The sequence below is a fragment of the Bubalus kerabau genome, chromosome 9 (genome assembly GCF_029407905.1).
Source record: "Bubalus kerabau isolate K-KA32 ecotype Philippines breed swamp buffalo chromosome 9, PCC_UOA_SB_1v2, whole genome shotgun sequence".
NCBI lineage: Eukaryota > Metazoa > Chordata > Mammalia > Artiodactyla > Bovidae > Bubalus > Bubalus kerabau.
This window is the reverse complement of record NC_073632.1, coordinates 21323773-21349579: the sequence shown is the minus strand read 5'-3', so window position 1 is coordinate 21349579 and position 25807 is coordinate 21323773. Positions and strand designations below refer to the sequence as shown.

The 25807-nt window shown below is 37.9% G+C and overlaps 1 long non-coding RNA gene across 3 annotated transcripts in view; it reads right to left on the bottom strand.

Annotated features, from left to right (window-relative positions):
- LOC129619620 (uncharacterized) overlaps positions 1 to 25807 on the bottom strand; it is a 302195-nt gene that overhangs the window by 132328 nt on the left and 144060 nt on the right. Inside the window, exons 4-5 of one of the 3 annotated variants that reach the window (XR_008697965.1) lie at positions 18713 to 18770; positions 5615 to 6177 (exon numbers count right to left, since the gene is read on the bottom strand). This is a non-coding gene — a long non-coding RNA (uncharacterized LOC129619620). Of the gene's footprint in view, positions 1 to 5614; positions 6178 to 9218; positions 9382 to 18712; positions 18771 to 25807 lie in introns of those variants that run through there. The other 2 variants (XR_008697966.1, XR_008697964.1) reach the window with 2 other exon arrangements.

The following is a 25807-nucleotide window of genomic DNA, read 5'->3' as shown; positions in this document are numbered from 1 at the left end:
TAAGGGGCAACTAAGCTTGTGTACCACAGCTACTGACGCCCGCACCTAGAGCCTGTGTTCCACAAGAGAAGTCACCGCAATGAGAAGCATACACACAACCGCTAGAGACTAGCCCCTGCTCACCGTTAGCTAAGTTGACTAAGCTGAGATGTCAAGCAGTCAGTCAGTATAAAAAACCTCCAGGCAGTAATTGTGCTCCAGCACAGCCAATAATTAATTAATTAATTAAAAAAAAATAATAAGTGATAGGAAGGGCAAAGGCCATCAGGAAGGAAAAGGCTGGCATGTCCTGAATAAAAACAAGACCAATGTGATGAAGCACAGTGAATGGCGGAGTGAAATGGAAGCAGAAAAAGGAAGCCATGCCATGCAGGGCCTTGGAGCCATGATAATGAGCACCAACTTGAACCTATGCAATATGGGGAATCACTGGGAGATTTTAAGAAGGGAAATGATGTAACTTAACATATACATTTTAAGATTCCTCTTTATGTGGAAGTTGAGATTTGGAAGGAAAACATGGAAACGGAAATATTTAGGAGTCCATCACAGTCACTTAGTAAGAAGGATGGTAACTCAGACTAGCTGGAAGCAATGGATGTAATAGGAAACAGTTCAACTTGGATGTAATAACAGGTATCCTGGATAGACTGTGCTGATAAGTTGACTATGACAGGGTCATGAAAGAAATGTAAGAATCCAGGATAATGTCTAAGCCTGTGACCTGGTGGTGGATGGTGATGCCATATACTTAGATGGGAAGCCTGGGGGAGCAATAGGTGAGAGAAAGAGGAATCCAAAGTCTTTGTTTTGGACTTGCAATATGTGAGATGTCTGTATCTAAGTTGAGATGTCAAGTAGTTAGTTGGATTTAAAGATTAAGTGTTACACTGTGGGATTATACATTATTAATAGTTAAGCAGTGTTACAAAGGTACAGAAAAATTGATGCAGATTGTGCAAACCTTGAATAAGTGTTAAGAATATGGCCTTCAATTTGCAGGAGAAAAAGCCATTAAGGGTCTCTGGGAAGACAGTGACATTGGAGTTTTAGGAAGGTTTATAGGACTGCAGGTGTAGGGTTGGAAGAACCTGACAGAGTCTGGGGGTGGGATGGTCCACTAGCAGATAAGAGATCATCCACACTCAAGGGGACTGAAGTTATTTTCCATAGAAACATAATTTAAAATGAGAACACCAATCAAAACAATGTTTAACATTTCTGATTATGACCTCTGGGAGACTATAAAGTTTAGATGTTTTCTTTCATAATTTTTGTGCCATATGGTACTGTTTTTTACCAAGTGAAGCATAAACATGATAGTTTCTACATGCATAGCTGGCTTAGCCATTAGGGTGGTCATAATTTCTATAAAATCAGCTGTCTGACAAATAACCCCTGCCTCCAGTCTATTCTGCCCCATTTTTACAGCTGACCTAACCAGCGCAGTACATATTCATTAGCTTAATTTGTGTGAAAGTGGGCAGAGACTCACCCTTCATCCAGCTCACCAACTTAAATGCAGTGGCTTTTCCAGAGCAATTAAATCTACAGCGTTCATAGCTAGAAATCAGCATGTGTCCTGAATTTTTTCATCCTTCTCTTCTACTTCCTCCCTTTTTTTCTGTCCATCTTCAAACTTTGGCCTCTATTCTGCTTCTATACTAAGCAGGAAAAGAACACAGAAGATTACTTTCTGAGCAAAGCAAAGAATCATGGCAACAGTAAAAAAAGATCATAAAAATTTTTCAGTCATTTGCAAATAACCAAGCTGCAGTAGATCCATGTACTTGGTTATCCCCTATATTTTCACAGCAGAAATATCCCCAATCTACTGCAACCCAACCCCAGAGCTAGTGTCATTAGGAAAGACTGAGGAATTGCAAATAACACAATTTTGTCTTATTTTTTAGTTTTTTCATATATACATGTTGTTGATTATACATGGGCTTCCCTGGATATCTCAGTTGGTAAAGAATCCACCTGCAATGCAGGAAACCCCAGTTCAATTCCTGGGTCAGGAAGATCCCCCGGAGAAGGGAAAGGCTACCACTCCAGTATTCTTGGACTTCTCTTGTGGCTCAATTGGTAAAGAATCTGCCTGCAACACGGGAGACCTGGGTTGGATCCCTGGGTTGGGAAAATCCCCTGGAGAAGGGAAAGGCTGCCCACTCCAGTATTCTGGACTAGAGAATTCCATGGACTGTATAGTCCATGGGGTCACAAAGAGTCAGACACAACTGAGAAGAAGATGACCAAAATATAGTCAAAAAAAAAAAGACAATTTGAGCACTCTTTTCCTAGACTTATGCAGAAGATTTTAACCAAAAAAAAAATTCTCATAAATTATACCTTTAAAATAATCAATAAAGTCATATTTCCAGCTATACTGTGAAAATACATTTATCCTTCTGAATGACACCTCTCTCACTTGTGAAATTACTTTATTAATTCCCCCTTTAGATTTTTTGACATCATTAATATTTCTATGCTGAAGTTAGTAGAGTACTGTACAATATCAGAAGATCCCCTGGAGAAGGAAATGGCAACCCACTCCAGTATTCTTGCCTGGAGAATCCCATGGACAGAGAAGCCTGGCAGGCTATGGTCCATGGGGTTGCAAGAGTCGGACACCACTGAGTGAGTAAACCACTACCAAAGGAAAATCATTGAAAAGGTACAGAATTTTCTATATATCCCCTGTAGTATAAACCTATCTTTTAAACAAAAAAAAACTGACACAATAGTTCAAATTATTTAATTAAAACAACTATAGTTAATGCAACAAGACCTCTTTTCTATGTGGTGTTGTGTGTTAGTCACTTCTGTCGTGTCCAATTCTGTGTAACCCTATGGACTGTAGCCCACCAGGCTCCTTTTTCCATGGGATTCTTCAGGTGAGAACATTAGAGTGGATTGCCATGATCTCCGCCAGGGGATCTTCTGGACCCAGGGATCAAACCCACGTCACTTATGTCACCTGCATTGGCTGGTGGATTCTTTACCCCTAGCACCATCTAGGAAGCCCCTAGCGTGACTCCTAATGATGTCCATCTCCTGATATTCATAGCCTTGTGTAGTAAACCCCTCTCCTTATATGTAGCTAAACCTAGTGACTCAATTTAGCAAATGTGACACGTGACAAGATGTGACTTTCAAGTTTAAGTTACTTAAAGACTCTTTTTCTATGCCGTTTGCTCTTTCCCGAGTGCTCATTTAGCTGCCATGTTATAAGCTGCCTTGTGAAGAATTCCAATGTGGAAAGGAACTGAGGGACGTCTTTAGCTATCAGCCAGCAAGGAACTAAGTCCTGTTAACAACCACATGAATGAGCTTGGAAGTGGATCCTTCCCCAGACAACATTGTGAATGCAGTCACTGAAAGACCCTGGGTTGCACTCAGATTTTTGACCCCACAAAGCTGAAAGATAATATGAGTTTGTTATTTTGAGCTGTGAGGTTTTGGGGTAATTTAGTATACACCTATAGGTAACAAATGCATTCCATGTTAGCTGTGTTCATAGAATATAATAATGAGCAATTAAAGAGATTTCCAAGTTTGCAATTGGTGGCTTATAATCAGTTGTCAGTTTCAAGTGATGCTGACTGAGAGCCCATGCACCATAGAAGCACAAGAGCCAACAGCTCTATGAGCTAGAAACACACCCTAAATGGGCTACACTGCTTTTCTCAAAAGAAATCTATTCCCATTGACTTATTTTATACATGGTAAACTTCTCTGCCTAGTTTGTATAACAACGTCTATAGTGTCTCCTTTACTTAGAATACAGCCTTCTGTAAAACTTTTGCCAAGATTTCTGCCAACCTAGTGTATGTCATCAAGAAGCCAGGACCTTTCCAATAAACCAAAGTCTGTTAGTTAATCCTCTCTTGATGAAACAGCATGCTTCCTTCTATTAAAAAATGGAAGCTCATAATCATGATATTTTCACTTGACTTTACTGCTAGGAAACTTAGAGTTAAGCCTAGTTAGTATGGAAAAAATAATAAAACTTAACATCAAATAAGCAGTATATGATCTATAGCCCATCTTGGGCTAAAGACATACATTTTTAAACCACTCAGTTTGTTTCAGCAAGGAGGCATGAAGCATTATTTTCCTTCATTACTTCTTCTAATAATTTCATTGTAGTTTGCCAGAAATGTATTTGAAAAGTGTATCTTTCCTTTTTAGCACCAAAATGAGATAATACTAATTTTATGTTTCCTGTATATGTGTGTGCGCCCACGCTCAGTCATGTCTGACTCTTTATGACCCCATGGACTGCAACACACCAGGCTCCTCTGTTCATGGGATTTTCCATGGCAAGTTCATGGCAAGAATACTGGAGTAGGTGGCCATGCCCTTCTCTAGAGGATCTCCCAATCCAGGGATCAAACCCACACCTCTAGAGTCTTCGGCTTTGGCAGGCAGATTCTTTACCACTGAGCCACTCAGGAAGCCCCTTCTGCTCCCAACTTGTAAGGTAAAGGAACTTATTTAAAATGTATCTCAAACGCAAAGTTGAGGAATCAATAAAAACAATAATGCTGACCATACTCAACCCTGGACTGGAATCTGCTTTGAAGTCAAATTTAGTCTCCCAGACTAAAGTTATCTGGGAACTGACCAAAATTCAATGATATACATAGGGCCCAAATGGTACAGAAATTGGTAATTAACAACATGAAGAGAGTGAATCTCTGCTTCAGAGAGTTCACACAACACTGAACAATGTAAACTAAAGTCATAGAATTTATCAATAATTGCCAAACTACCAAAATTTTCTGGATTTCTCTGGGCAGTATATATTGACATAAAAGAAATATTCCACCATTTAGGAACTAGGGAATATATGGAGATTGACTCTTTTTAATATGTTAAGATTCCAGTGAGATACAGATGCTGACAAAAAACATGCCTTTCATGGAGGTTTTTCTACCCACATTCCCATCTCCACTCCCTGACATATAACTTCTGTTCTAGTTTTCTCAGTATATGTTGGCTTTGGGGTATACTTAGAGAGGCCTAGATGACAGGTCTCAGTAAACACTAGTGACCACAGTCATTTCCTCTTTTCATTGCTACAATCAAAATCTAGAACTGTAAGCTGATCTGTTTTAATATCAGTTAAAATCAGTTTAATATCAAACTTTTATTAATTTGACAAATGAGAATTTCTGCATCTGAAATATTAATTAAAGTTGAAGATAGTTTTGAATCACTGAACTGTCAGCATATTTCATTTGCTTCTGTGGCTAGTTTAAGTTGGAGGAGCATAGGGATATCAAGTATTAAAGAAAGATATATTGTCTTACCCTTGAATGGGTGCTTCAAACAGTAGAGAACATGCCTTTAACGCAAAAGACCTGGGTTCAATCCCTGGGTCGGGAACTTCCCCTGGAGAAGGAAATGACTACCCACTCCAGTATTCTAGCCTGGAGAATTCCATGGACAGGGAGCCTTGTGGGCTACAGTCCATGGGGTCACAAAGAGTCAGACACAACTGAGCAACTAACACTGAATGGGTGCATTCTTCATACCAAATTTATAATGGCCTAAGTTATACAAAATTTGCTGTTATTTTGAACAACCTAGTAATATTGACCTTGATGGAATACAATGCATTGCAGAAGACAAGACCCAGTCATTGAGCCTTCCTAGCCATCCAGGAAAAGCCACATTCAACACATTTTCCAACGAGTTACCAAAATGCCATTGGAGTTGTGAGAGTCTGCTAGAGCTGCCATAATAAAGCAGCACAAACTGAGTAGCTTCAGTTCAGTTCAGTTCAGTCGCTCAGTCGTGTCCAACTCTTTGCAACCCCATGAACTGCAGCACGCCAGGCCTCCCTGTCCATCACCAACTCCCGGAGTTCACCCAGACTCATGTCCATCGAGTCAGTGATGCCATCCAGCCATCTCATCCTCCGTCATCCCCTTCTCCTCCTGCCCCCAATCCCTCCCAGCATCAGGGTCTTTTCCAATGAGTCAACTCTTCACATGAGGTGGCCAAAACATAAATATACTGTCTCACAGTTCTGAGGCTGGAAGTCTAAGATCAAAATATGAACAGGACCAAGCTCCCTCTGAAGGCTCTAAGAAGAATTTTTCTCTCTTGACTTCTGGTAGTTTCTTGGCATATGGCCACATAACTCCTTCCCATGGCATTCTCCCTCTGTGCATGAAAGTAAAAGGGAAAGTGTTAGTCGCTCAGTTCTCTCTGACTCTTTATGACCCCATGGACTGTAGCCCGCCAGTCTCCTCTGTCTGTGGAACTCTCTAGGCAAGAACACTGGAGTGGATTGCCATTTTCTTCTCCAGGGGATCTTCTCTGCATGTCTGTGTTCAAATTTCATCCTTTTAAGGAAACCTGTCATTAGGAGTCCTGTTATTAGTAGGCTAGAGTCAGAGTCCACTCTACTCCCGTATTATTTTAACCTAACTTAAGTAATTACATATACAACACCTATTTCCAAATAAGGTCACATCTGAGGTACGGGGGTTAAGACTTCAATGTACGAACTGGGGAGAGGGGGCAATTCTACCCAGAACAAGCATCACTAAGCATTTCTGCTAACAAGTTATTTTGATAGACCCCAGTGGCTAATTCAGAAGAGTGATTCTGCAAGAAGCACTCCTAGAAAAGAGGCCTGACCTGGTAGCCAGGCTAGAGCAGGAGGCTTATCTACAAAGAGGACTTCCTGATAGTTCTTTAAAAACCAGAGGTAGACCCTGGGGTGAAATTGAGTATTGAGTAGGGCCTAGGGAAATGAGGCAGAAAAGAAGAAGTAACTGATCCATGGGTTTTTAGAGAAGAAATATTAGAACCACTTGACTTTCAGATGAGGAAACTGAAACCAGAAGCTTAAGGGGACGCTAAGACTAGATTCCAGATCTGCTGATCTCTCTCTTGTGTCTTTTTCTCTACATTACAAAGGTTAGAACTGCAAAATGAGTCCAGGACACTTAGGATCAAAAAAAGCAGTACCCACCAACCAACCAACACAGCAACTCATCCTTGCATGTCTAAAACTCCAGGACGAGTGGATGTACAAAGCAATCAGTACTATTTATTGCGTTAGCCTTGGACATGGATGGTGAGGCTGACTCTAGGTGAGCACTGCCCTCTAGGGGTCTGGTGCCAACTCCGTGCCGGCCTGCCCACCCTCCCCAGGCCTCTGGCCCGGCCTTCAATCCCAGGATCCCTGTCACCAACAGGCCTTTCCTGAGGAGACTGTATTCAGCCCAAGTTTCTCCCAGCAGCACATTCTACACATAATTAAATACACACCACCACCAGGCAAAAGGGCAAAAGCACATTTTTTTTAGCATGTGGGAAGGTAGCCCTCACCTCACAGAAATTTTGCATAATTCATTTGAGCACATTTATCTGGTCTCTGTTCAATAAGCTGACAGAAAACAAAAGCCAACCCCTAAAGCCAAAGGAAACACCTATTTTAATTATGCATAAAATTAAAAGGATGTCAAAGTACTAAACTGGGAACACAGAAAACAGATTGCTGTAGAAACATCTCAGGGAAGGGTAATAAACTGAAAGGCAACTGGGTAAAATCCCTTTTAAATGTTACATTTCTCAGCTTCATCACCAGCAAGCCACATAAAAAGACCTGAGAAAGCAGTGTTTTTAACTCTTGTTTCTCTAATTTAGTTCTAACACTTTTCAATACATGGTAGAAGGAAAAAACTGGGAATCCAGAGTCCTGGATTTAACAGCCATTTCTTCTGCTACAAAGATATGTAACCTTGATCAACTTCTTTAACCTCTTGAGCTTTAATTCCCTCAACTTTAAAACAAGGAGCTGGTTTAAATTATCTCAAAGGACATTTACAACTTTACCCATTGTAAGTCCCTGAAATCAATTCTACTGGGTACCAAATTCTAAAGTCTAGCAAACCTCCTAGGTCTGGAACATTCTATCTGTAAATACGTGTACATCAAAAAGGGGCCTATATGGTGGATGAGGCAGGGGCCTCCCTGGTAGCTCAGCTGGTAAAGAATCCGCCTGCAATGAAGGAGACTCCGGTTCTATTCCTGGGTCGAGAAGTTCCCTCAGAGAAGGGATAAGCTACCCACTCCAGTATTCTTGGGCTTTCCTGGTGGCTCAGATGGTGAAGAATCCGCCTGCAGTGTGGGAGACCTGGGTTCGATCTCTGGGTTGGAAAGATCCCCTGGAGAAGGGCATGGCAACCCACTCCAATATTCTTACCTGGAGAATCCCCATGGACAGAGGAGCCTGATGGGCTACAGTCCATGGGGTCACAAAGAGTCCAAGATGACTAAGCACAGCACAGCACATAGTGGATGGGGTTGCCTTGGCAACAAGCCTAAGCTCAAAGCAATCATAAGTGGATGCTTAATATTTACTCAAATATAAAAAAAAACTTTTTAAAATGCCATTTGAAATAAGAATAATTTTTCTGAGAGTCTGCAGACCCTCAAAAACATCTTGTGATCTTGCCTCATATCTTTGACCTGACAAATAAGCTGTTAGGCAGCAATATTTCAATATAGCAAACTTGCCACCTTTATAGTGAGCAGCTGTGACCGCTAATGAACTCAAAAGCTTCTACTGGTCAAACTCATAAATACTCTCCCTCAAAATTTGAGTTCACGAAGAAGAGGTCAAATACCTTTAGTTCCACTCAACTATTCCCAAATTCAAATTATTAAATTAGTGACCGCTTCCAATCATAGCATTTACAAGCTACAAAATTGTCGACACTAAATCTAAGATGCAATTCATCTTTGGAGTTATTTTTGGACTAATGAATCGAGGCCACTCAGGAATGACTCCATGTGTTACAAACAGGCTATGAATTAACTTCCCCACTAGCTCTGGCATGGCAATTTGCTGTGCACTTATTACCTATTAAAGACTAGAAAAATGTGTAACCATTTCTGTTGATGTGGTCAATTTCAGTTCTAAAATGTTTTGCTTCTAGAATGCTTATATTCTCAGATTTCCAGAGGAAATATCTATCAAACAACTAAAAGGCTTCAGTGATACCACTGCACAACCCAAAAATGTCAGTAATATAAGAGCGCCTTCTCTTGTTTTTCAAATGACATTTCCTTATACTTCACCTGGCAGAAAATATAAAATTTAAATGGCAATCCATAGGAAAAGCTAGGCTGAAGGATGGGTCTAGGGTCCCAGTTGAGCTCTGAGTCCAGAGTAACTGAATTACCTGTAGTAGTCTGAATTGTAAACAAAGGACTTGTAAATCTTGTGTTAAGACTGATATCTAAATCCCGAGGGTAACCATAATGGAGAGAAGCAATAACAGAAGTTCTGCAAGGTGCATGTATTTTTGAGTCCGGTGGGTGAAAGAATCATGGTCCATTGAGGCTCCTTCCCTGTGAAGTCAGATGTCAAATAGTGACTGGGGATGTGGAGACCAGAATCCCATATCTATTGTAGAGAGAAAAGTAGGAAGCCTACAGTAGCTAACCAGAAGGTCAAGGTCTTCTAGTTCCAGAGTAGAAAACTGGGACATCTCCAAGAAACAGAGATGAGGTTTAGGAATTTAAGCTAACACAATAGTTCTTTATTAGTTTTCTGTTTTGTACATAGCACCTTATATATGCCAATTTCAATCTCTCAATTTATCCCTCCCCACCTCCAGTATCCCCTGGTAATCATAAGTTTGTTTCCTACATATGTGGCTCTACTTCTATTTTTAAGGACTATTTTTAAGACTATCTGGTTTGGGTCTCACCATTTCAAGAACTTCCCAGTGCTGACACTAGAAAATAAATCTCTTGGCAGTAAGGCCAAGGTGGTTCCAGGACAGGCAGGAATGGACATTGTTTGTCAATAACATACTAACAAGTTGCTCTCTCCTCTCTAAGCTGCAATCTGCCTCTTCCTCTGTCAGGTTCTTCTGTTGAGGCCAAGGAGGAGCTCAAGTGTAGGACACAGCAAGGTGGAAATGTAACTCATTATTACAACCATTCAGTAGTGCTAGTAAGATTCCTAGACTTTTTAAACTGAAAGGTTTTTTAAAAAGCCCCAACTAAATGAGGAAACTGAAGCACAGAGAGGAAATGGTCTCACTCAAATTCATTCAATACAACCTGTCAATCACAAGAACAGGACTGGCAAAAAAGCCTTCTGCTTCTTAAACCAATATGCATCCCACCACAAGATGTGGTCATCAAAGCAGATGGTACCAAAAGGAATCTCAGAGAAAGGTATGCATCCCAGGGACCCATGCTTATTTGTCCCACTTGACAACTAATTTATTTGGAACTGTCTGTTTTATAATTCTTTTCTATTGTGCCAGAATTGCTTGACTTTAAAAAAAAAAATATTTATCAGTTCTCACACTGCATTTTATGAAATCTAGAAACAAACAAAAAATAATGGATGGATGGATTTGGCTCTGATGTTTCAGACCCCTGCAGGAAGAAAATGACACATACCCTAATGAAATGCTGTGCTGTCAGCCTAAGAAGCCCCAGGAAGCCCAGAATTATGTGTCAGAGATGACCCGTTGCCAGGCATACCCTCAGAAAACGTCTGGACCTTGAAGGGCACCATTTGAAAAACAATCATCCAGATGCATTTTTCATATATAGCGCTTATAAAGATCTGTTCCTAGAGCAAGCTAACATTTTTCTAATTCCCAAATGTAATACCAAGACTTGATGGGGGAAAAAAAATAGACAGCCGCAACACACATTAGAATGGACCTAAGTTATTTCAGGTCAATAAAGTAGGATCGCAGATGACTCCTCACATGAATCCTAACAGAAGTAGTTGGATGAAAGGAAACTTGGTTTCCAGATGAAAACCAGCTTTAGAAACCAAAATGGTTCTATGTCCCAGATGGCATATGGCAGGACTCTATAGGCAGTGGATGGAAAAAAATGTTCATTTCCCTTTCTCCTGCCAGGTCATTGTGGCCATGTCAGGACACCCCGGCACATTTCCAGTTGCCTCCTGCTGTTCCTGCAGAATTTCTGTCCAGAGGCAACTGCTCAACCAGGGTAAGACTTCAGTTGATTTCTGTGTGAAATATACATCAGTAATCACCAATCAAAAATTCTTGGCAAAGCAAAGCAGTGCTGAATCTGTCTTCTGGATTATTTATAATTCAAGTGTTGTGCAATGATTGTGGAAAGCAGTATGTTTAGGAATATTGACAACTAAAAGTTAAGTGTTGGGTTGAAAAACCTACGTATCTCATTCATACCAAAAAAAAAAAAAAAGCAAGACAAAAGAAGCATTTCATCTCTGGTCTGTACATTTCTGAAATCCTGAGAAGTGGCTTCCTGTGAATTCTTTTGATCTTCACTTTCTGGAACACTGGGCACCTCTGAGGCAGATCCAGCTACAAATGAAAGCCACATAAATTAAAGGTATAGATAGAATTAATACTCACAGCTTGGAGCATGTGTTGACCAAGGGCTTTCTTTGTGACCAGAGCCTATTTTACACTCTATTTTAAGAAACACTCAGCCTCTATTCACTTGTAGTTTTTTCCCATATTTTGTGAGAGTTTTTTTTTCTCTTTTTCCTATTTTTTCCTGGCCTCAACCCAAGTTGACTATAGAAGAACTTTATTCACTGGTTCAGAGATTGTAATCTGCCTCCTTCAACTTCACTCCTGCCAAATCTACAGGCAATGGAAAAATGTTTAACAGGCACAGAGAAACTTGCTGGAAGAGGTAAAGTTTTACCAGTTGCTATTTAATGTTCTACCTATTACAAAAGCACTTGATAATTGACTACAATCAACTCTCTCTATATATTATTATGGGATGGAAATGATTCTCCTAAAACAGTGTTTCTCAAATTTGAAAGTATTTCAGACTCACCTGAAGGACTGGCTTAAACATGGATTTCTGGGTTCTACCTCCAGTATTCTGACTCAGGATTTGTGGGCTGGAGCTCGAGAATTTGCATTTCTAACAAGTTCCCAGGTGATGCTGTTGTGGCTGGTCCAGAGACCACACTTGAAGATCTATTCTAGAATATGCTACCAGTCTCTGCAGGTCATACAAACACATCCAAGGGAATTTAAGTCCGGATATGAGATCATGTGCAATGTGCTGTGTGAGTCATGTCCAACTCTTTGCAATCCCACGGATCATAGCCCACCAGGTTCCCCTGTCCATGGAATTCTCCAGGCAAGAATACTGGAGTGGGTTGCCATTTCCTTCTCCAAGATCATGTGCAATAGTTTCAATCTGGTTTGTGCAAGTTATGATTACGGCATAATAAGAACTGTTAAATTTTTTAAGTGTAATGGGTAAATTCAACCAGAATTTCTATGCTGAATATTGTATGTGGATATACAGACAAGTATGTGTGCTAAGAGACTCACTTGATGAGCTGGTACCCCAGATTTCAGAGGAGAGGAGAACCAAAGTCTTGAACTGAGAAATTTAGAATCAGCCAATGATGCTTCAAGGTGTCTTTTGCTAGCAATATACAGCTCTGTTGTGGGTTTCATCTCATACCAGGAACCACATCTAAGAGGAAGATCCTCAGCAAGTAAAGTTGAATATGCAAAAAGATTCAGCTTAAAGAAGTTGATACTTGCCCTTAAATTATATAAGCTATACAAAATGAATATTTTCCAGATGCTAAGGAAACAAGGCATATGCTTTCAGTTGAGTATAATAAACGCAAGGAATGCTTTTTCACATTTATGACAGAGAAAAACTGAACCTTGAAGGTCAAGAAGTACAGAAGAAATCAAAGTGATAGATCCACAAGAAAAGGCAAGAACTCTGGGAAAATGTAGAGCAATTAAATCTCACACTGGAACATTTTCCATCAGAGAGTTTATTTACTCAATCCTCAGAAGGTTTTTATATTTTTACATGAGCAATCCACTCATTTATACCATACTAGGAGCTCTAGTTTCCCCTGTTCCAGATTGTGTTTTCCAGGCCTTTTCTATAGGGAAAGTGTTAGTCACTCAGTCGTGTCCAATGCTTCGCAATTCCATGGACTGTAGCCCACCAGGCTCCTCTGTCCATGGGATTCTCCAGGCAAAAACACTAGAATGGGTTGCCATTTCCTTCTCCGGGGATTGTCCTAATCCAGGGGTCAGACCTGGGTCTCCTGCATTTCAGGAAGATTCTTTACTGTCTGAGCCACCAGGGAATATTCCAGCAGGGAAGGGTGCATTTTATTGCCTCAAGGTCATAATATACAGAGGATGTGGTCAGCAAATATTTAACAGCTACTCGTTCTACGTGCTGAATATATTAGAAAAGGAGGGTGCAAATCCTCCTGAAAGAGTTTACAGTTTAGTGTGGAAGATAGGCAAGTGAACAAACTATTATAATAGTCTATTAAATACTATGGTAAGAGAGTAAGAGGAGGGCTAAAATAAACATATGGTATATCAAGTAAGGCTTTATTATAGAACAAGTTCAATGAAGTCTGACACCTGAAGGATAACTGGAGAAATAGGAACTAGACAGCCAAAACTGTAAGGCAGAAATAAGAGAGTGCCTAAAAGGCCAGGGGTGAATGCTATCACAATGTATAAAGGAAACTGAAAGGAATTTAGTACCCTCAGACTGCACAGTAATGAGGTTCTAGGGCTTCCCTAGTGGCTCAGATGGTAAAGAACACCTGCAATGCGGGAGACCTGGGTTTGATCCCTGGGTTGGGAAGATCCCCTGGAGGAGGGCATGGCAACCCACTTCAGTATTCTTGCCTAGAGAATCCCCATGGACAGAGAAGCTTGGGGGGCTACAGTCCATGGGGTCGCAAAGAGTCGGGCATGACTGAGCAACTACACACATATAAGAAGAGCATTCATTTAGATTATCAGCTAAACCAGGACACATTGGAAATGAAATGAAGTTGCAATTAATAAACACATTGCAACAATAATAGCTTAAACTGAGATGTATGATGACTGTAGTTAGAGTCCAAGTTAAGGACCTTGGACTTTATTTTTAATATATAGGAGTATTCTTGAGATAATTATAAACAAGGACATGAAATGATCATATTTGTATCTTAGAAAGATGTTTCTATAATCTGTGCAGAGAATAAAGTGAGGGTGTCATACTAAAGGAAGATGGAGCAGTTAGACAACTGTTCCAATAGTTCAGCAAAAGATCATGTTTATTTGAACGAGCAAGCATGTGTGCTAAGTCACTTCAGTCATTTCTGACTCTTTGCAACCCCATGAACTGTAGCCTGCCAGGCTCCTCTGTCCAAAGGATTCTCCAGGCAAGAATACTGGAGTGGGTTGCCATGCCCTCCTCCAGGGGACCTTCTCAACCCAGATGCTGAACCAACATGTCTTAATGTCTCCTTCATTGGCAGGTGGGTTCTTTACCACTAGCGCCACATGGGAAGCCCCTATTTGAACTAGAGAAGTACATAAAGAAATGGAGAATGTTTTTGTTGCTGTTTAGTCGCCAAGTCATGTCAGTTCTGCAACCCTATGGACTATAGCACACCAGGCTTCTGTGACCTTCACTATCTCCCAGAGTTTGCTCAAATTCATGTCCAAAAGAAATGGAGAATAGTAGATGAATTCCAGGAAGTCACAAAGACTTAAAGTCTTCCTTGGAGCTATAGAAGTTACTAATTAGTCTGGAAAGAAGGCCATCGTGAAGATATTTTCCACTTGTTTTGCTTTCAAAATCTAAAAGATCACTCATGGTTATACTTTTAATTAAGGAACTTTCATCCAGGTTGTATTTTAAATAAGGTGAATCAGTCAAGTTATATATTGAAAATAGAAATAACTGTATTACTTTCTCCTGAAATTTTCAATTGAAAAGTTCAATTGATATGAAAATAAAATAAAATAACACAATAATATATTTTATATAAATTGGGATAACTAGATGTCTCAGTGGTCAAATATCAGTTTTTATTTCATTTAAATTTACCCTGGTCAGACTTGTTTACAAATCAATAACTCACTTTGGGTTAAGAAAAGATTCTTTCATATAGTAACAGAAACATGATTCAAAGAAGAAAATTTGGTATGTTAGACTTTATCAAAATTTAAAACTTCTATCCCTCAAAAGACATTGTGAAGCAAATGACAAAAAAGCCACAGACTGAGAGAAATGTTTTCGTATTACATATCTTATTAAAGGGGCTTCCCAAGTGGTGCTAGTGGTCAAGAGCCCCACTGCTAATGCAGGAGATGATAAGAGATGCCAGGTTTGATCCCTGGGTTGGAAAGGTTTGAAATATGTATTTTTTTTAAATTATCGAGAATTAAGAAAACAATCTAATAAAAGACAAAAAATTTGAGCAGACACATCACCAAAGATGATATATGAATGATAAATAAAAACATGGAAAGATGTTCAGCATTATTAGTTGCTAGGGAAATGAAAATTAAAACCAGAAATTAAAATCAGTACACCTTTATTACAATGACTAAATTAAAAAAAAAAAAAAAAGACTAACCATACCAAATGCTGGCAAGAATGTGGAGCAACTAGAACTCTCCTATACTACTGATGGGAATACTGCATTGGTGCAACCACTTTTGGGAAAAAGTAATCTTTTAAAAGTTAAATATAAACCTTACATATTCCATGTGGATGTGGACATACATCCACTCCCAGGTACTAACCCAAGAGAAGTAAAAGGTTCTTTTCATAAAGAAAAATACATACACAAACGTTCACAGCACTTTGTTTATAATAACTAAAAATAGGAAACAGCCTAAATATCCATCAATAGCTGAATGTATAAACAAATTATGAAATATCCGTACACTGAAACTCGACTCAGTGTAGAAAGGAATGCAACAACATGGGAGAAATTCCAGGAAGCAAAGCCAAAAAATGATAATAGTAAGATACAACATGATTCCATTTATACAAAATTCTAAGAAAATAAAATAATCTATGGTGACAGAAAGTAGATCAGCGGTTGCCTGTGAATGCAGTGTTGGAATGAGGAAGAGGTAAGAATGAGAGAGCTCCTTTTGAGAGCAATGGATGTGTACATTATCTTGATATTGCTGTGATAGTTTCACAGGAGTATAACATGTCAAACCTTACCAAGCTGTACACTTTAAACATGCAATTTTATATGTAAATTCTACCTCAACAATACCATTAAAAGTAAAAGAACAAAAGCACCCACTGTGTTAAGACTTTCTGATGGGCTAACAAGAAAAGTCAGAAGTTCTTTTACAAGATCATCACGTACATTGGAACTGATTATCTAAATGCACTGACCCCCAAATATGAGCAAAAAGTACAAGAAAAAGCCAAACCAAAAATGGGCTATTAAGTGATCACACATCCCAGTTTGCCAAGGACAGTTTCAACTTTCACTTATTGTCTGGCACTATTAACTAAATGCCTTTTCATTCTCAGAAGTGTCCTGATTTGGAAACAACCAATTATACATACAGTCACTATACTCTTAGGCATTCTAGGAAGTTGTGATTATCATTCCAGGAAGTTAAGGCAGAAAAGCAAACTGAAAATCACCCTAGTAACTATTTCAAAAAGAATTTCAAATTTGTTTCAGAGCCTCTAGAAGACCTGTTAACCAACAGATAAAATAAAGGAAGCAAGATATAATAAGACTTTAAATGAAAAATTAAAATATGAACAAAACAACATCTATTTCAAGGACCCATACCACATCTATTCATTCACTTAGCATTCACAGACTGTCAGAGACTGAGCTGACTGCTGGGAATACACATCCTGAATGAGGAGCATGGGTACACAGGATGGCTATAAAGCAATCTTTAGTTTTGTTTTTTAATTTAATTTTTATAGGGTATATGTGATTTTACAATGTTGTCTTAGTTTCAGGTGTGCATCGTAGTGAATCTGTTATACGTATCCATATATCCACTCTTTTTCAGATTCTTTTCCCATATAGGTCTTTATAGAGCATTGAGTTTCCTATGCTATACAGTAGGTCCTTATTAGTTATCTATTTCATATATAGTAATGTGCATATGTCAATCCCAATCTTCCAATTTATCCCTCCCCCTTAGCTTACCCTCTGGAAACCATAAGTTTCCTTTCTATATCTGTAACTTCATTTCTGTTTTGCAGATAAGTTCATTTTTACCCTTTTTTATTAAGATTCCTTATGTTAGTAACATCATATGATATTTGTCTTCACTCAGTATGACAACCTCTAGGTCCATCCATGTTGCTGTAAATGGCATTATTTCACTGTTTTTTATGACTGAGAAATATTCCCTTGTATGTATGTACCACATCTTCTTTATGCATCCCACTATAGATGGACATTTAGATTGTTTCCATGTCTTGGCTATTGTAAACAGTGCTGCAATGAGCATTGAGGTGCATGGTGACTGCACCAGTTTATATCTAAATATAAAAGAATGAACTTTGAACACTTCCCAACATCAAAGAAAATCTTTAAAAGACACACAGAGATTGGGCCAGCTATCTGGCCCAAAAAAGGGTGAGATTATCCTTTGTTCCATTTTGAAATTAGGTTGTACATCTGTTTCACATTGATTGTAGCTCTTGTTTTATTACTGAAGCATACATACAATATTGGTTTCAGGTGTACAGCATAGTGGTTCAACATTCATGTACATTATGAAATGATCTCCACAATAAGTCTAGTTACCATCTGAACTATATAGAGTAATTAATTACAATGCTATTGACTATATTCCCTATGTTGTACATTTCATCCCCATGGCTTATTTATTGTATGACTAGAAGGTTATAGTTCATAATTCCCTTCATCAGTTTTGTCCATTCCCCCATCACCCATCCCCATCCCTTCAGTCAACCACCAGTTTGTTCTCTGTGTCTATGAACCTGTTCCGTTTGGGGGTTTTTTCCTTGTTTTTTAGTTTCTACATATAAGTGAAATCATATGCCATTTATCTTTCTCTGACTTCTTTCCCTTAGCATAATACCCTCAAGGTCCACCCACATTATCATAAATGCAAGATTTCATTCTTTTATATAACTGAGAAATATTCCATTATATACACACACACACACACACACACACTGCATCTTCTTTACTCATTTATCTTTTGATGGATACTTAGGTTGCTTCCGTATCTCGGCTACCATAAATAATGCTGCAATGAACATTGAAGTGCATATACCTCTTCAAATACATGTTTTTGTTTCCTTCAGAAAAATACACAGAAGGGGGACTGCTGTATCATATGGTAATTCTATTTTTCAATTTTGATAAACTACCATAACATTTTTCATAGTGGCTGTACCAATTTACAGTCCCCCCAAATGTACCTGAGGTTTTCCTTCTCTCTACAACCTCACCAACACTTATTTCTGGCAGATGCGAAATGATATCTCTTTGTGCTTTTGATTTACTTTTCCCTGATAATTAAAGATATTGGGCATCTTTTTTTTTTCTTTTTTGACTTATAACAACAAAAATTTGTTTATTCTCTCAGAGTTCTGGAGGCCAGAAAACTGAAATCAAGGCACCAGAAGGGTCATACTCCCTCTGGGTGTTCTGCAGGAGACTCCATTCCTTGCCTCTCCACCTTCTGGTGGTTGCTGGCTCCCTTGCCTTGTGGTCACGTCACTCCAATCTCTGCTTCCATCTTCCATCACTTTTAAGGAACTCTCATTGAACTTAGGACCCACTTGAATAACCCAGTGTGATATCAGTTCAAGATACTTAAATTATTTACATCAATAATTAAGGTAACATTCACAGATTCGAAGGGGTAGGATGTGAACATACCACTGGGGAGAGCAGCAGTCATTCAACCCATTACAGAAGCATTCCATTCAGAGGATCTCTAGGAGAAAACACAGAAATTTTAATTAAAGTATAATTAACCTACAACACTGTTTTAGATCACTGAAGATGGTGACTGCAGCCATGAAATTAAAAGATGCTTACTCCTTGGAAGGAAAGTTATGACCAACCTAAATAGTATATTCAAAAGCAGAGACATTACTTTGCCAACAAAGGTCTGTCTAGTCAAGGCTATGGTTTTTCCAGTGGTCATGTATGGATGTGAGAGTTGGACTGTGAAGAAAGCTCAGTGCTGAAGAATTGATGCTTTCGAACTGTAGTGTTGGAGAAGACTCTTGAGAGTCCCTTGGACTGCAAGGAGATCCAACCAGTCCATCCTAAAGGAGATCAATCCTGAGTGTTCATTGGATGGACTGATGTTGAAGCTGAAACCCCAATACTTTGGCCACCTGATGAGAAGAACTGACTCATTGAAAAGACCCTGATGTTGGGAAAGATTGAAGGCAGGAGTAGAAGGGGACGACAGAGGATGAGATGGCTGGATGGCATCACTGACCTGATGGACATGAGTTTGAGTGAACCCCGGGAGTTGGTGATGGACAGGGAGGCCTGGCATGCTGCCCTTCATGGGGTCGCAAAAAGTCGGACACAACTGAGCGACTGAACTGAACTGAACTCAACTGATACAACACAGTGACTCAATATTTCTATCTGTTACATAAATGATCACAATGATAAGTCTAGCTACCTTCTATCACCAGACAAAGATGTTAAAGTAATATTGACTGTACACGTCATCTGTGTGACTTATTTATTTTATAACTGGAAGTCTGTAACTCTTAATCTCCCTCACCTATTTCACTGATCCCAGCATTCTCCTCCCGCACTCTGGCAACCACGTTTGTTTTCTGGTATCCACAAATCTGTTTCTGTTTTGTTATGTTTTTTCCTGTTTTGTTTATTAGCTTCCACATATAAGTGAAGTCTTATGGTATTTGTTTTCTCTGTCTGATTTATTTCATTTAGTGTAATACCCTCTAGGTCCATCCATATTGTCACAGATGGCGAGATTTTATTCTTTTATGGCTGAGTAATATTCCATTTATCTTTGTAAAACACACACACACACATATATATCACTTTTTCTTTATCCATTTATCTAACAATCGGAACATAGATTGCTTCCATATCTTGGCTTTTGTAAATAATGTTGCAAAAATATAGGGGTGCACATATAAAAATATAAGGCTCATGCCTTTATTTTATTTTTTTTTTGACAAATCCCCAGAAGTACAATTGCTTCCTAATATGGTAGCTCTGGTTTTAATTATATATTTGAGGAACTTCCATATATTTTTCCATAGTTGGTGCACCAATATACATTTCCACCAAATGTGTAACAGTGTTCCTTTTTCTCCACATCCTCACCAAAACTTGCCACTTGTTGTCTTTTTTTTATTATAGCCCTCTGACAGCTATAAGGTGATGTTTCATTGTGCGTTTGATTTTCATTTCCTGGATGAGCATTTTTTCATGTATCTTTTGGCCATTTACATGTTTTTTTTAAATATGTCTATTCAAGTCCTCTGTTTATTTTTTAATCAAGTTGGCTTTTGATATTGAGTTGTATGAGTTCCTCATATATTTGGGATGTTAACCCTTTATCTGATATATCTTTTGAAAGTTTCTTCTTCCATTCAGTAGGCTGTCTTTTCATTCTGTTGATAGTTTCCTTCACCATTCAAAAACTTTTCAGTTTGATGTACTCCAGTTTGTTTATTTTTGGCTTTGTTTCTCTTGATTGGGGAGATGGATCCCAAAAAAGTATTGCTAAGAACAAAGTCAAAGAGCACCCATGTTTCCTTCTGGGAATTTTGTGGATTCAGGTCTTACATTTGATTCTTTAAATAATTTTGAGTTTATTTTTGTATATGGCGTAGCAAAGAAATTAGATTATTTTGCATGTAGCTGTCGAGTTTTCCCCACACCATTTATTGAAGAGGTTTTCTTTCCCCCACTGCATATTCTTGGCTCCTTTGCCATAGATTGATTGACCATGTAAGTATGAATTTATTTCTGGTCTCTCTGTTTTGATTCATTCATTCATGTGTCTGTTTTTATGCCAGTACCATACTGTTTGATTACTGTCACTTTGTAGTATAGCCTGAAGTTAGGAGACATGAAATTTCAAGCATTTTTCTTCTTTCTCAAGATCATATTGAAGAGGTTTTTTTAATCATAAACGGATATTGAATTTTGTCACAGGCTTTTTCTGCATCTATTGGGATGATCATATTTTTATTCTTGCATTTGTTAATGTGGTACATCACATGGATTTATTTGTGGATACTGAACCATCCTTGTATCCCTGGGATAAATTCCACTTAATCATACTGTATAATCCTTTTCATTTATTGTTGATTTTGGCTTGGTAATATTTTGCCATTTTTGCATTTGCATTCACTAGTCATTTTGACCTGTATTTTTGTGGTATCTTTGTCTACTTTTTATATCAAGATGTTGCTGGCCTTGTAGAATGAGTTCAGAAATGTTTCTTTCTCTCTAATTTTCTGGAATAGCTCAAGAAGGATACATATTAATTATTCTTTAAATGCAGGGTAGAATTTACCTGTGAAGTAATCTGGTCCTGGACTTCCATTTATTGGGAGGATTTTTAAATTATTGACTCAGTTTCATTAATGGTAATTGGTCTGCTCATATTCCCCCCAGTTCAGTTTTGAGAGTTTGTACATTTCTAGGAATTTATTTCTTCTAGGTTTTTCATTTTATTGGAGTATAATTATTTGTAATAATGTCTTATAATGTATTTCTGGTGTCAGTTGTAACTTCTTTTTTTTTTTTTTTCATTTATGATTTTTTATTGGGCCCACTTTTTTTTGATGAGCCTGGCTAAAAATTCTTCTATTTTGTTTATCTTATCAAAGAACCAGCATAGTTTCATTTATCTTTTCTACTTATTTGTAAGTCTCTATTTCATTTACTTGTGCTCTGATCTTTATTACTTCTTTCCTTTGAGTAATTTGAATTTTGTCTATTTTTCTTCTTATTCTTTTAGGTTTAAAGTACGATTGTTATTTGAGATTTTCCTTGTTTTCTGAAGTATGCCTGTAGTGCTATAAACTTCCCTCCTAGGAGTGCTTTTTCTTGGTTTTATAGATTTCAGATCATTTCTGTCTTCATTTGCTCCAGATAATTTTTGATTCCTTCTTTGATTTCTTCAGTGACCAGTTGGCTGTTTAATAGCATATTGTTTAACTTCCAAATGTTTGCTTGCTTTTAAGCTTTTGCTTTCTGCAGTTTTTTTCTTGAAGTTGACTCTAGTTTCATTGTGTTGTGGTCAGAAAAGAAGTTTGATATCATTTCAATCTTCTTACATTTATTGAGCCTTGTTTTGTGGCCTAGAATGTAATCTATCCTGGAGTATGTTGTATGTTCCATGTGCAGTTGAAAAATGTGTATTCTACTGTTCACAATTTGATTTATATATATATATATATAACATATGTATATAAATGTGTGTGTGTGTAAAATATGTCATTTAAGGATGATGTTTCCTTACTGATTTTATGCCTGGATGATCTTTCCACCTTTGTAAGTGGGTTGTCAAATTCCCTACTTTGTTACTGTCAATTTCTCCCTTTCTATCAGTCAGTTAATATTTGCTTTATGTGTTTATGTGCTGCTATATTGGACACAGATATATTTACAATTGTTGTATATTTTTCTTGGATTATTCTTTTATCATCATGTAATGTCCTTCTTTGTATCTGTTACAGTCTGTTTTTAAATCTATTTTGTCTGATGTAAATATTGCTTTCCCAGCTTTCTTTTCATTTCATTTGCACGAACTATCTTTTTCCATCTCCTCACTTTCAGTGTGTGTCTTTAGATTAGAAGTGAATCTCTTGTAGCATCATATATATGGGTCTTATTTTTTCATCCATTCATCCATTCTATGTCTATCTTTTATTTATTCATTTTTTTATATTTGAATTTCCATTTTTTATTATTCTTATTTTATCTCCTGTATTAATGTCTATTTGTTCACCTATAATTTCTCTAAACATATTAATTTTCTCTCTTGTATTTACATTTATATTTGGACAATTGAACAATGTGTCTAGCACACAGTAAGTTGTACCTATTATTGTTATAGTATTTTAATTTTTTTTTTTTAACTTTACAATATTGTATTGGTTTTGCCAAATGTCAACATGAATCTGCCACAGGTATACATGTGTTCCCCATCCTGAACCCTCCTCCCTCCTCCCTCCCTGTACCATCCCCCTGGGTTGTCCCAGTGCACCAGCCCCAAGCATCCAGTATCGTGCATCGAACCTGGACTGGTGATTCATTTCATATATGATATTATACATGTTTCAATGCCATTCTCTCAAATAATCCCACCCTCTCCCTCTCCAACAGAGTCCAAAAGAGTGCTCTATACATCTCTGTCTCTTTTGCTGTCTCATATACAGGGTTATTGTTACCATCTTTCTAAATTCCATATATATGCGTTAGTATGAAATGAACTGATACTGTATTGGTGTTTTTCTTTCTGGCTTACTTCACTCTGTATAATAGGCTCCAGTTTCATCCACCTCATTAGAACTGATTCAAATGTATTCTTTTTAATGGCTGAGTAATACTCCATTGTGTATATGTACCACAGCTTTCTTATCTATTCATCTACTGATGGACATCTAGGTTGCTTCCATGTCCTGGCTATTATAAACAGTGCTGCAATGAACACTGGGGTACACGTGTCTCTTTCAATTCTGGTTTCCTCGGTGTGTATGCCCAGCAGTGGGATTGCTGGATCATAAGGCAGTTTGGTTTCCAATTTTTAAGGAATCTCCACACTGTTCTCCATAGTGACTCTACTAGTTTGCATTCCCACCAACAGTGTAAGAGGGTTCCCTTTTTTCCACACCCTCTCCAGCACTTATTGCTTGTAGACTTTTGGATTGCAGCCATTCTGACTGACGTGAAATGGTACCTCATAGTGGTTTTGACTTGCATTTCTCTGATAATGAGTGGTGTTGAGCATCTTTTCATGTGTTTGTTAGCCATCTGTATGTCTTCTTTGGAGAAATGTCTATTTAGTTCTTTGGCCCATTTTTTGATTGGGTCATTTATTTTTCTGGAATTGAGCTGTAGGAGTTGCTTGTATATTTTTGAGATTAGTTGTTTGTCAGTTGCTTCATTTGCTATTATTTTCTCCCATTCTGAAGGCTGTCTTTTCACCTTGCTTATAGTTTTATTTGTTGTGCAGAAGCTTTTAAGTTTAATTAGGTCCCATTTGTTTATTTTTTCTTTTATTTCCAATATTCTGGGAGGTGGGTCATAGAGCATCTCGCCGTGATGTATGTCGGAGAATGTTTTGCCTATGTTCTGGTTCTTTGAAAGGATAAATAAAATTGACAAACCATTAGCCAGACTCATCAAGAAACAAAGGGAGAAAAATCAAATCAATAAAATTAGAAATGGGTCGTCCCAGTGCACCAGCCCCACGCATCCAGTATCGTGCATCGTACCTGTGGCAGATTCATTTTGATATTTGGCAAAACTAATACAGTTATGTAAAGTCTAAAAATAAAATAAAATTAAAAAAATAATAATAATAAAATAAAATTAGAAATGAAAATGGAGAGATCACAATAGACAACACAGAAATACAAAGGATCATAAGAGACTACTATAAGCAATTATATGCCAATAAAATGGACAACGTGGAAGAAATGGACAAATTCTTAGAAAAGTACAACTTTCCAAAACTCGACCAGGAAGAAATAGAAAATCTTAACAGACCCATCACAAGCACAGAAATTGAAACTGTAATCAGAAATCTTCCAGCAAACAAAAGCCCAGGTCCAGACAGCTTCACAGCTGAATCCTACCAAAAATTTAGAGAAGAGCTAACACCTATCCTGCTCAAACTCTTCCAGAAAATTGCAGAGGAAGGTAAACTTCCAAACTAATTCTATGAGGCCACCACCACCCTAATACCAAAACCTGACAAAGATGCCACAAAAAAAGAAAACTACGGGCCAATATCACTGATGAACATAGAGGCAAAAATCCTTAACAAAATTCTAGCAATCAGAATCCAACAACACATTAAAAAGATCATACACCATGACCAAGTGGGCTTTATCCCAGGGATGCAAGGATTCTTCAATATCCGCAAATCAATCAATGTAATACACCACATTAACAAATTGAAAAATAAAAACCATATGATTATCTCAATAGATGCAGAGAAAGCCTTTGACAAAATTCAACATCCATTTATGATAAAAACTCTCCAGAAAGCAGGAATAGAAGGAACATACCTCAACATAAGAAAAGCTATATATGACAAACCCACAGCAAACATTATCCTCAATGGTGAAAAATTGAAAGCATTCCCCCTGAAGTCAGGAACAAGACAAGGGTGCCCACTTTTACCATTACTATTCAACATAGTTTGGGAATTTTTTGCCACAGCAATCAGAGCAGAAAAAGAAATAAAAGGAATCCAAATTGGAAAAGAAGAAGTAAAACTCTCACTATTTGCAGATGACATGATCCTCTACATAGAAAACCCTAAAGACTCCACCAGAAAATTACTAGAACTAATCAATGACTATAGTAAAGTTGCAGGATATAAAATCAACACACAGAAATCCCTTGCATTCCTATACACTAATAATGAGAAAATAGAAAGAGAAATTAAGGAAACAATTCCATTCACCATTGCCACGAAAAGAATAAAATACTTAGGAATATATCTACCTAAAGAAACTAAAGACCTATATATAGAAAACTATAAAACACTGGTGAAAGAAATCAAAGAGGACACTAACAGATGGAGAAATATACCATGTTCATGGATTGGAAGAATCAATATAGTGAAAATGAGTATACTACCCAAAGCAATTTATAGATTCAATGCAATCCCTATCAAGCTACCAATGGTATTCTTCACAGAGCTAGAACAAATAATTTCACAATTTGTATGGAAATACAAAAAACCTTGAATAGCTAAAGCAATTTTGAGAAAGAAGAATGGAA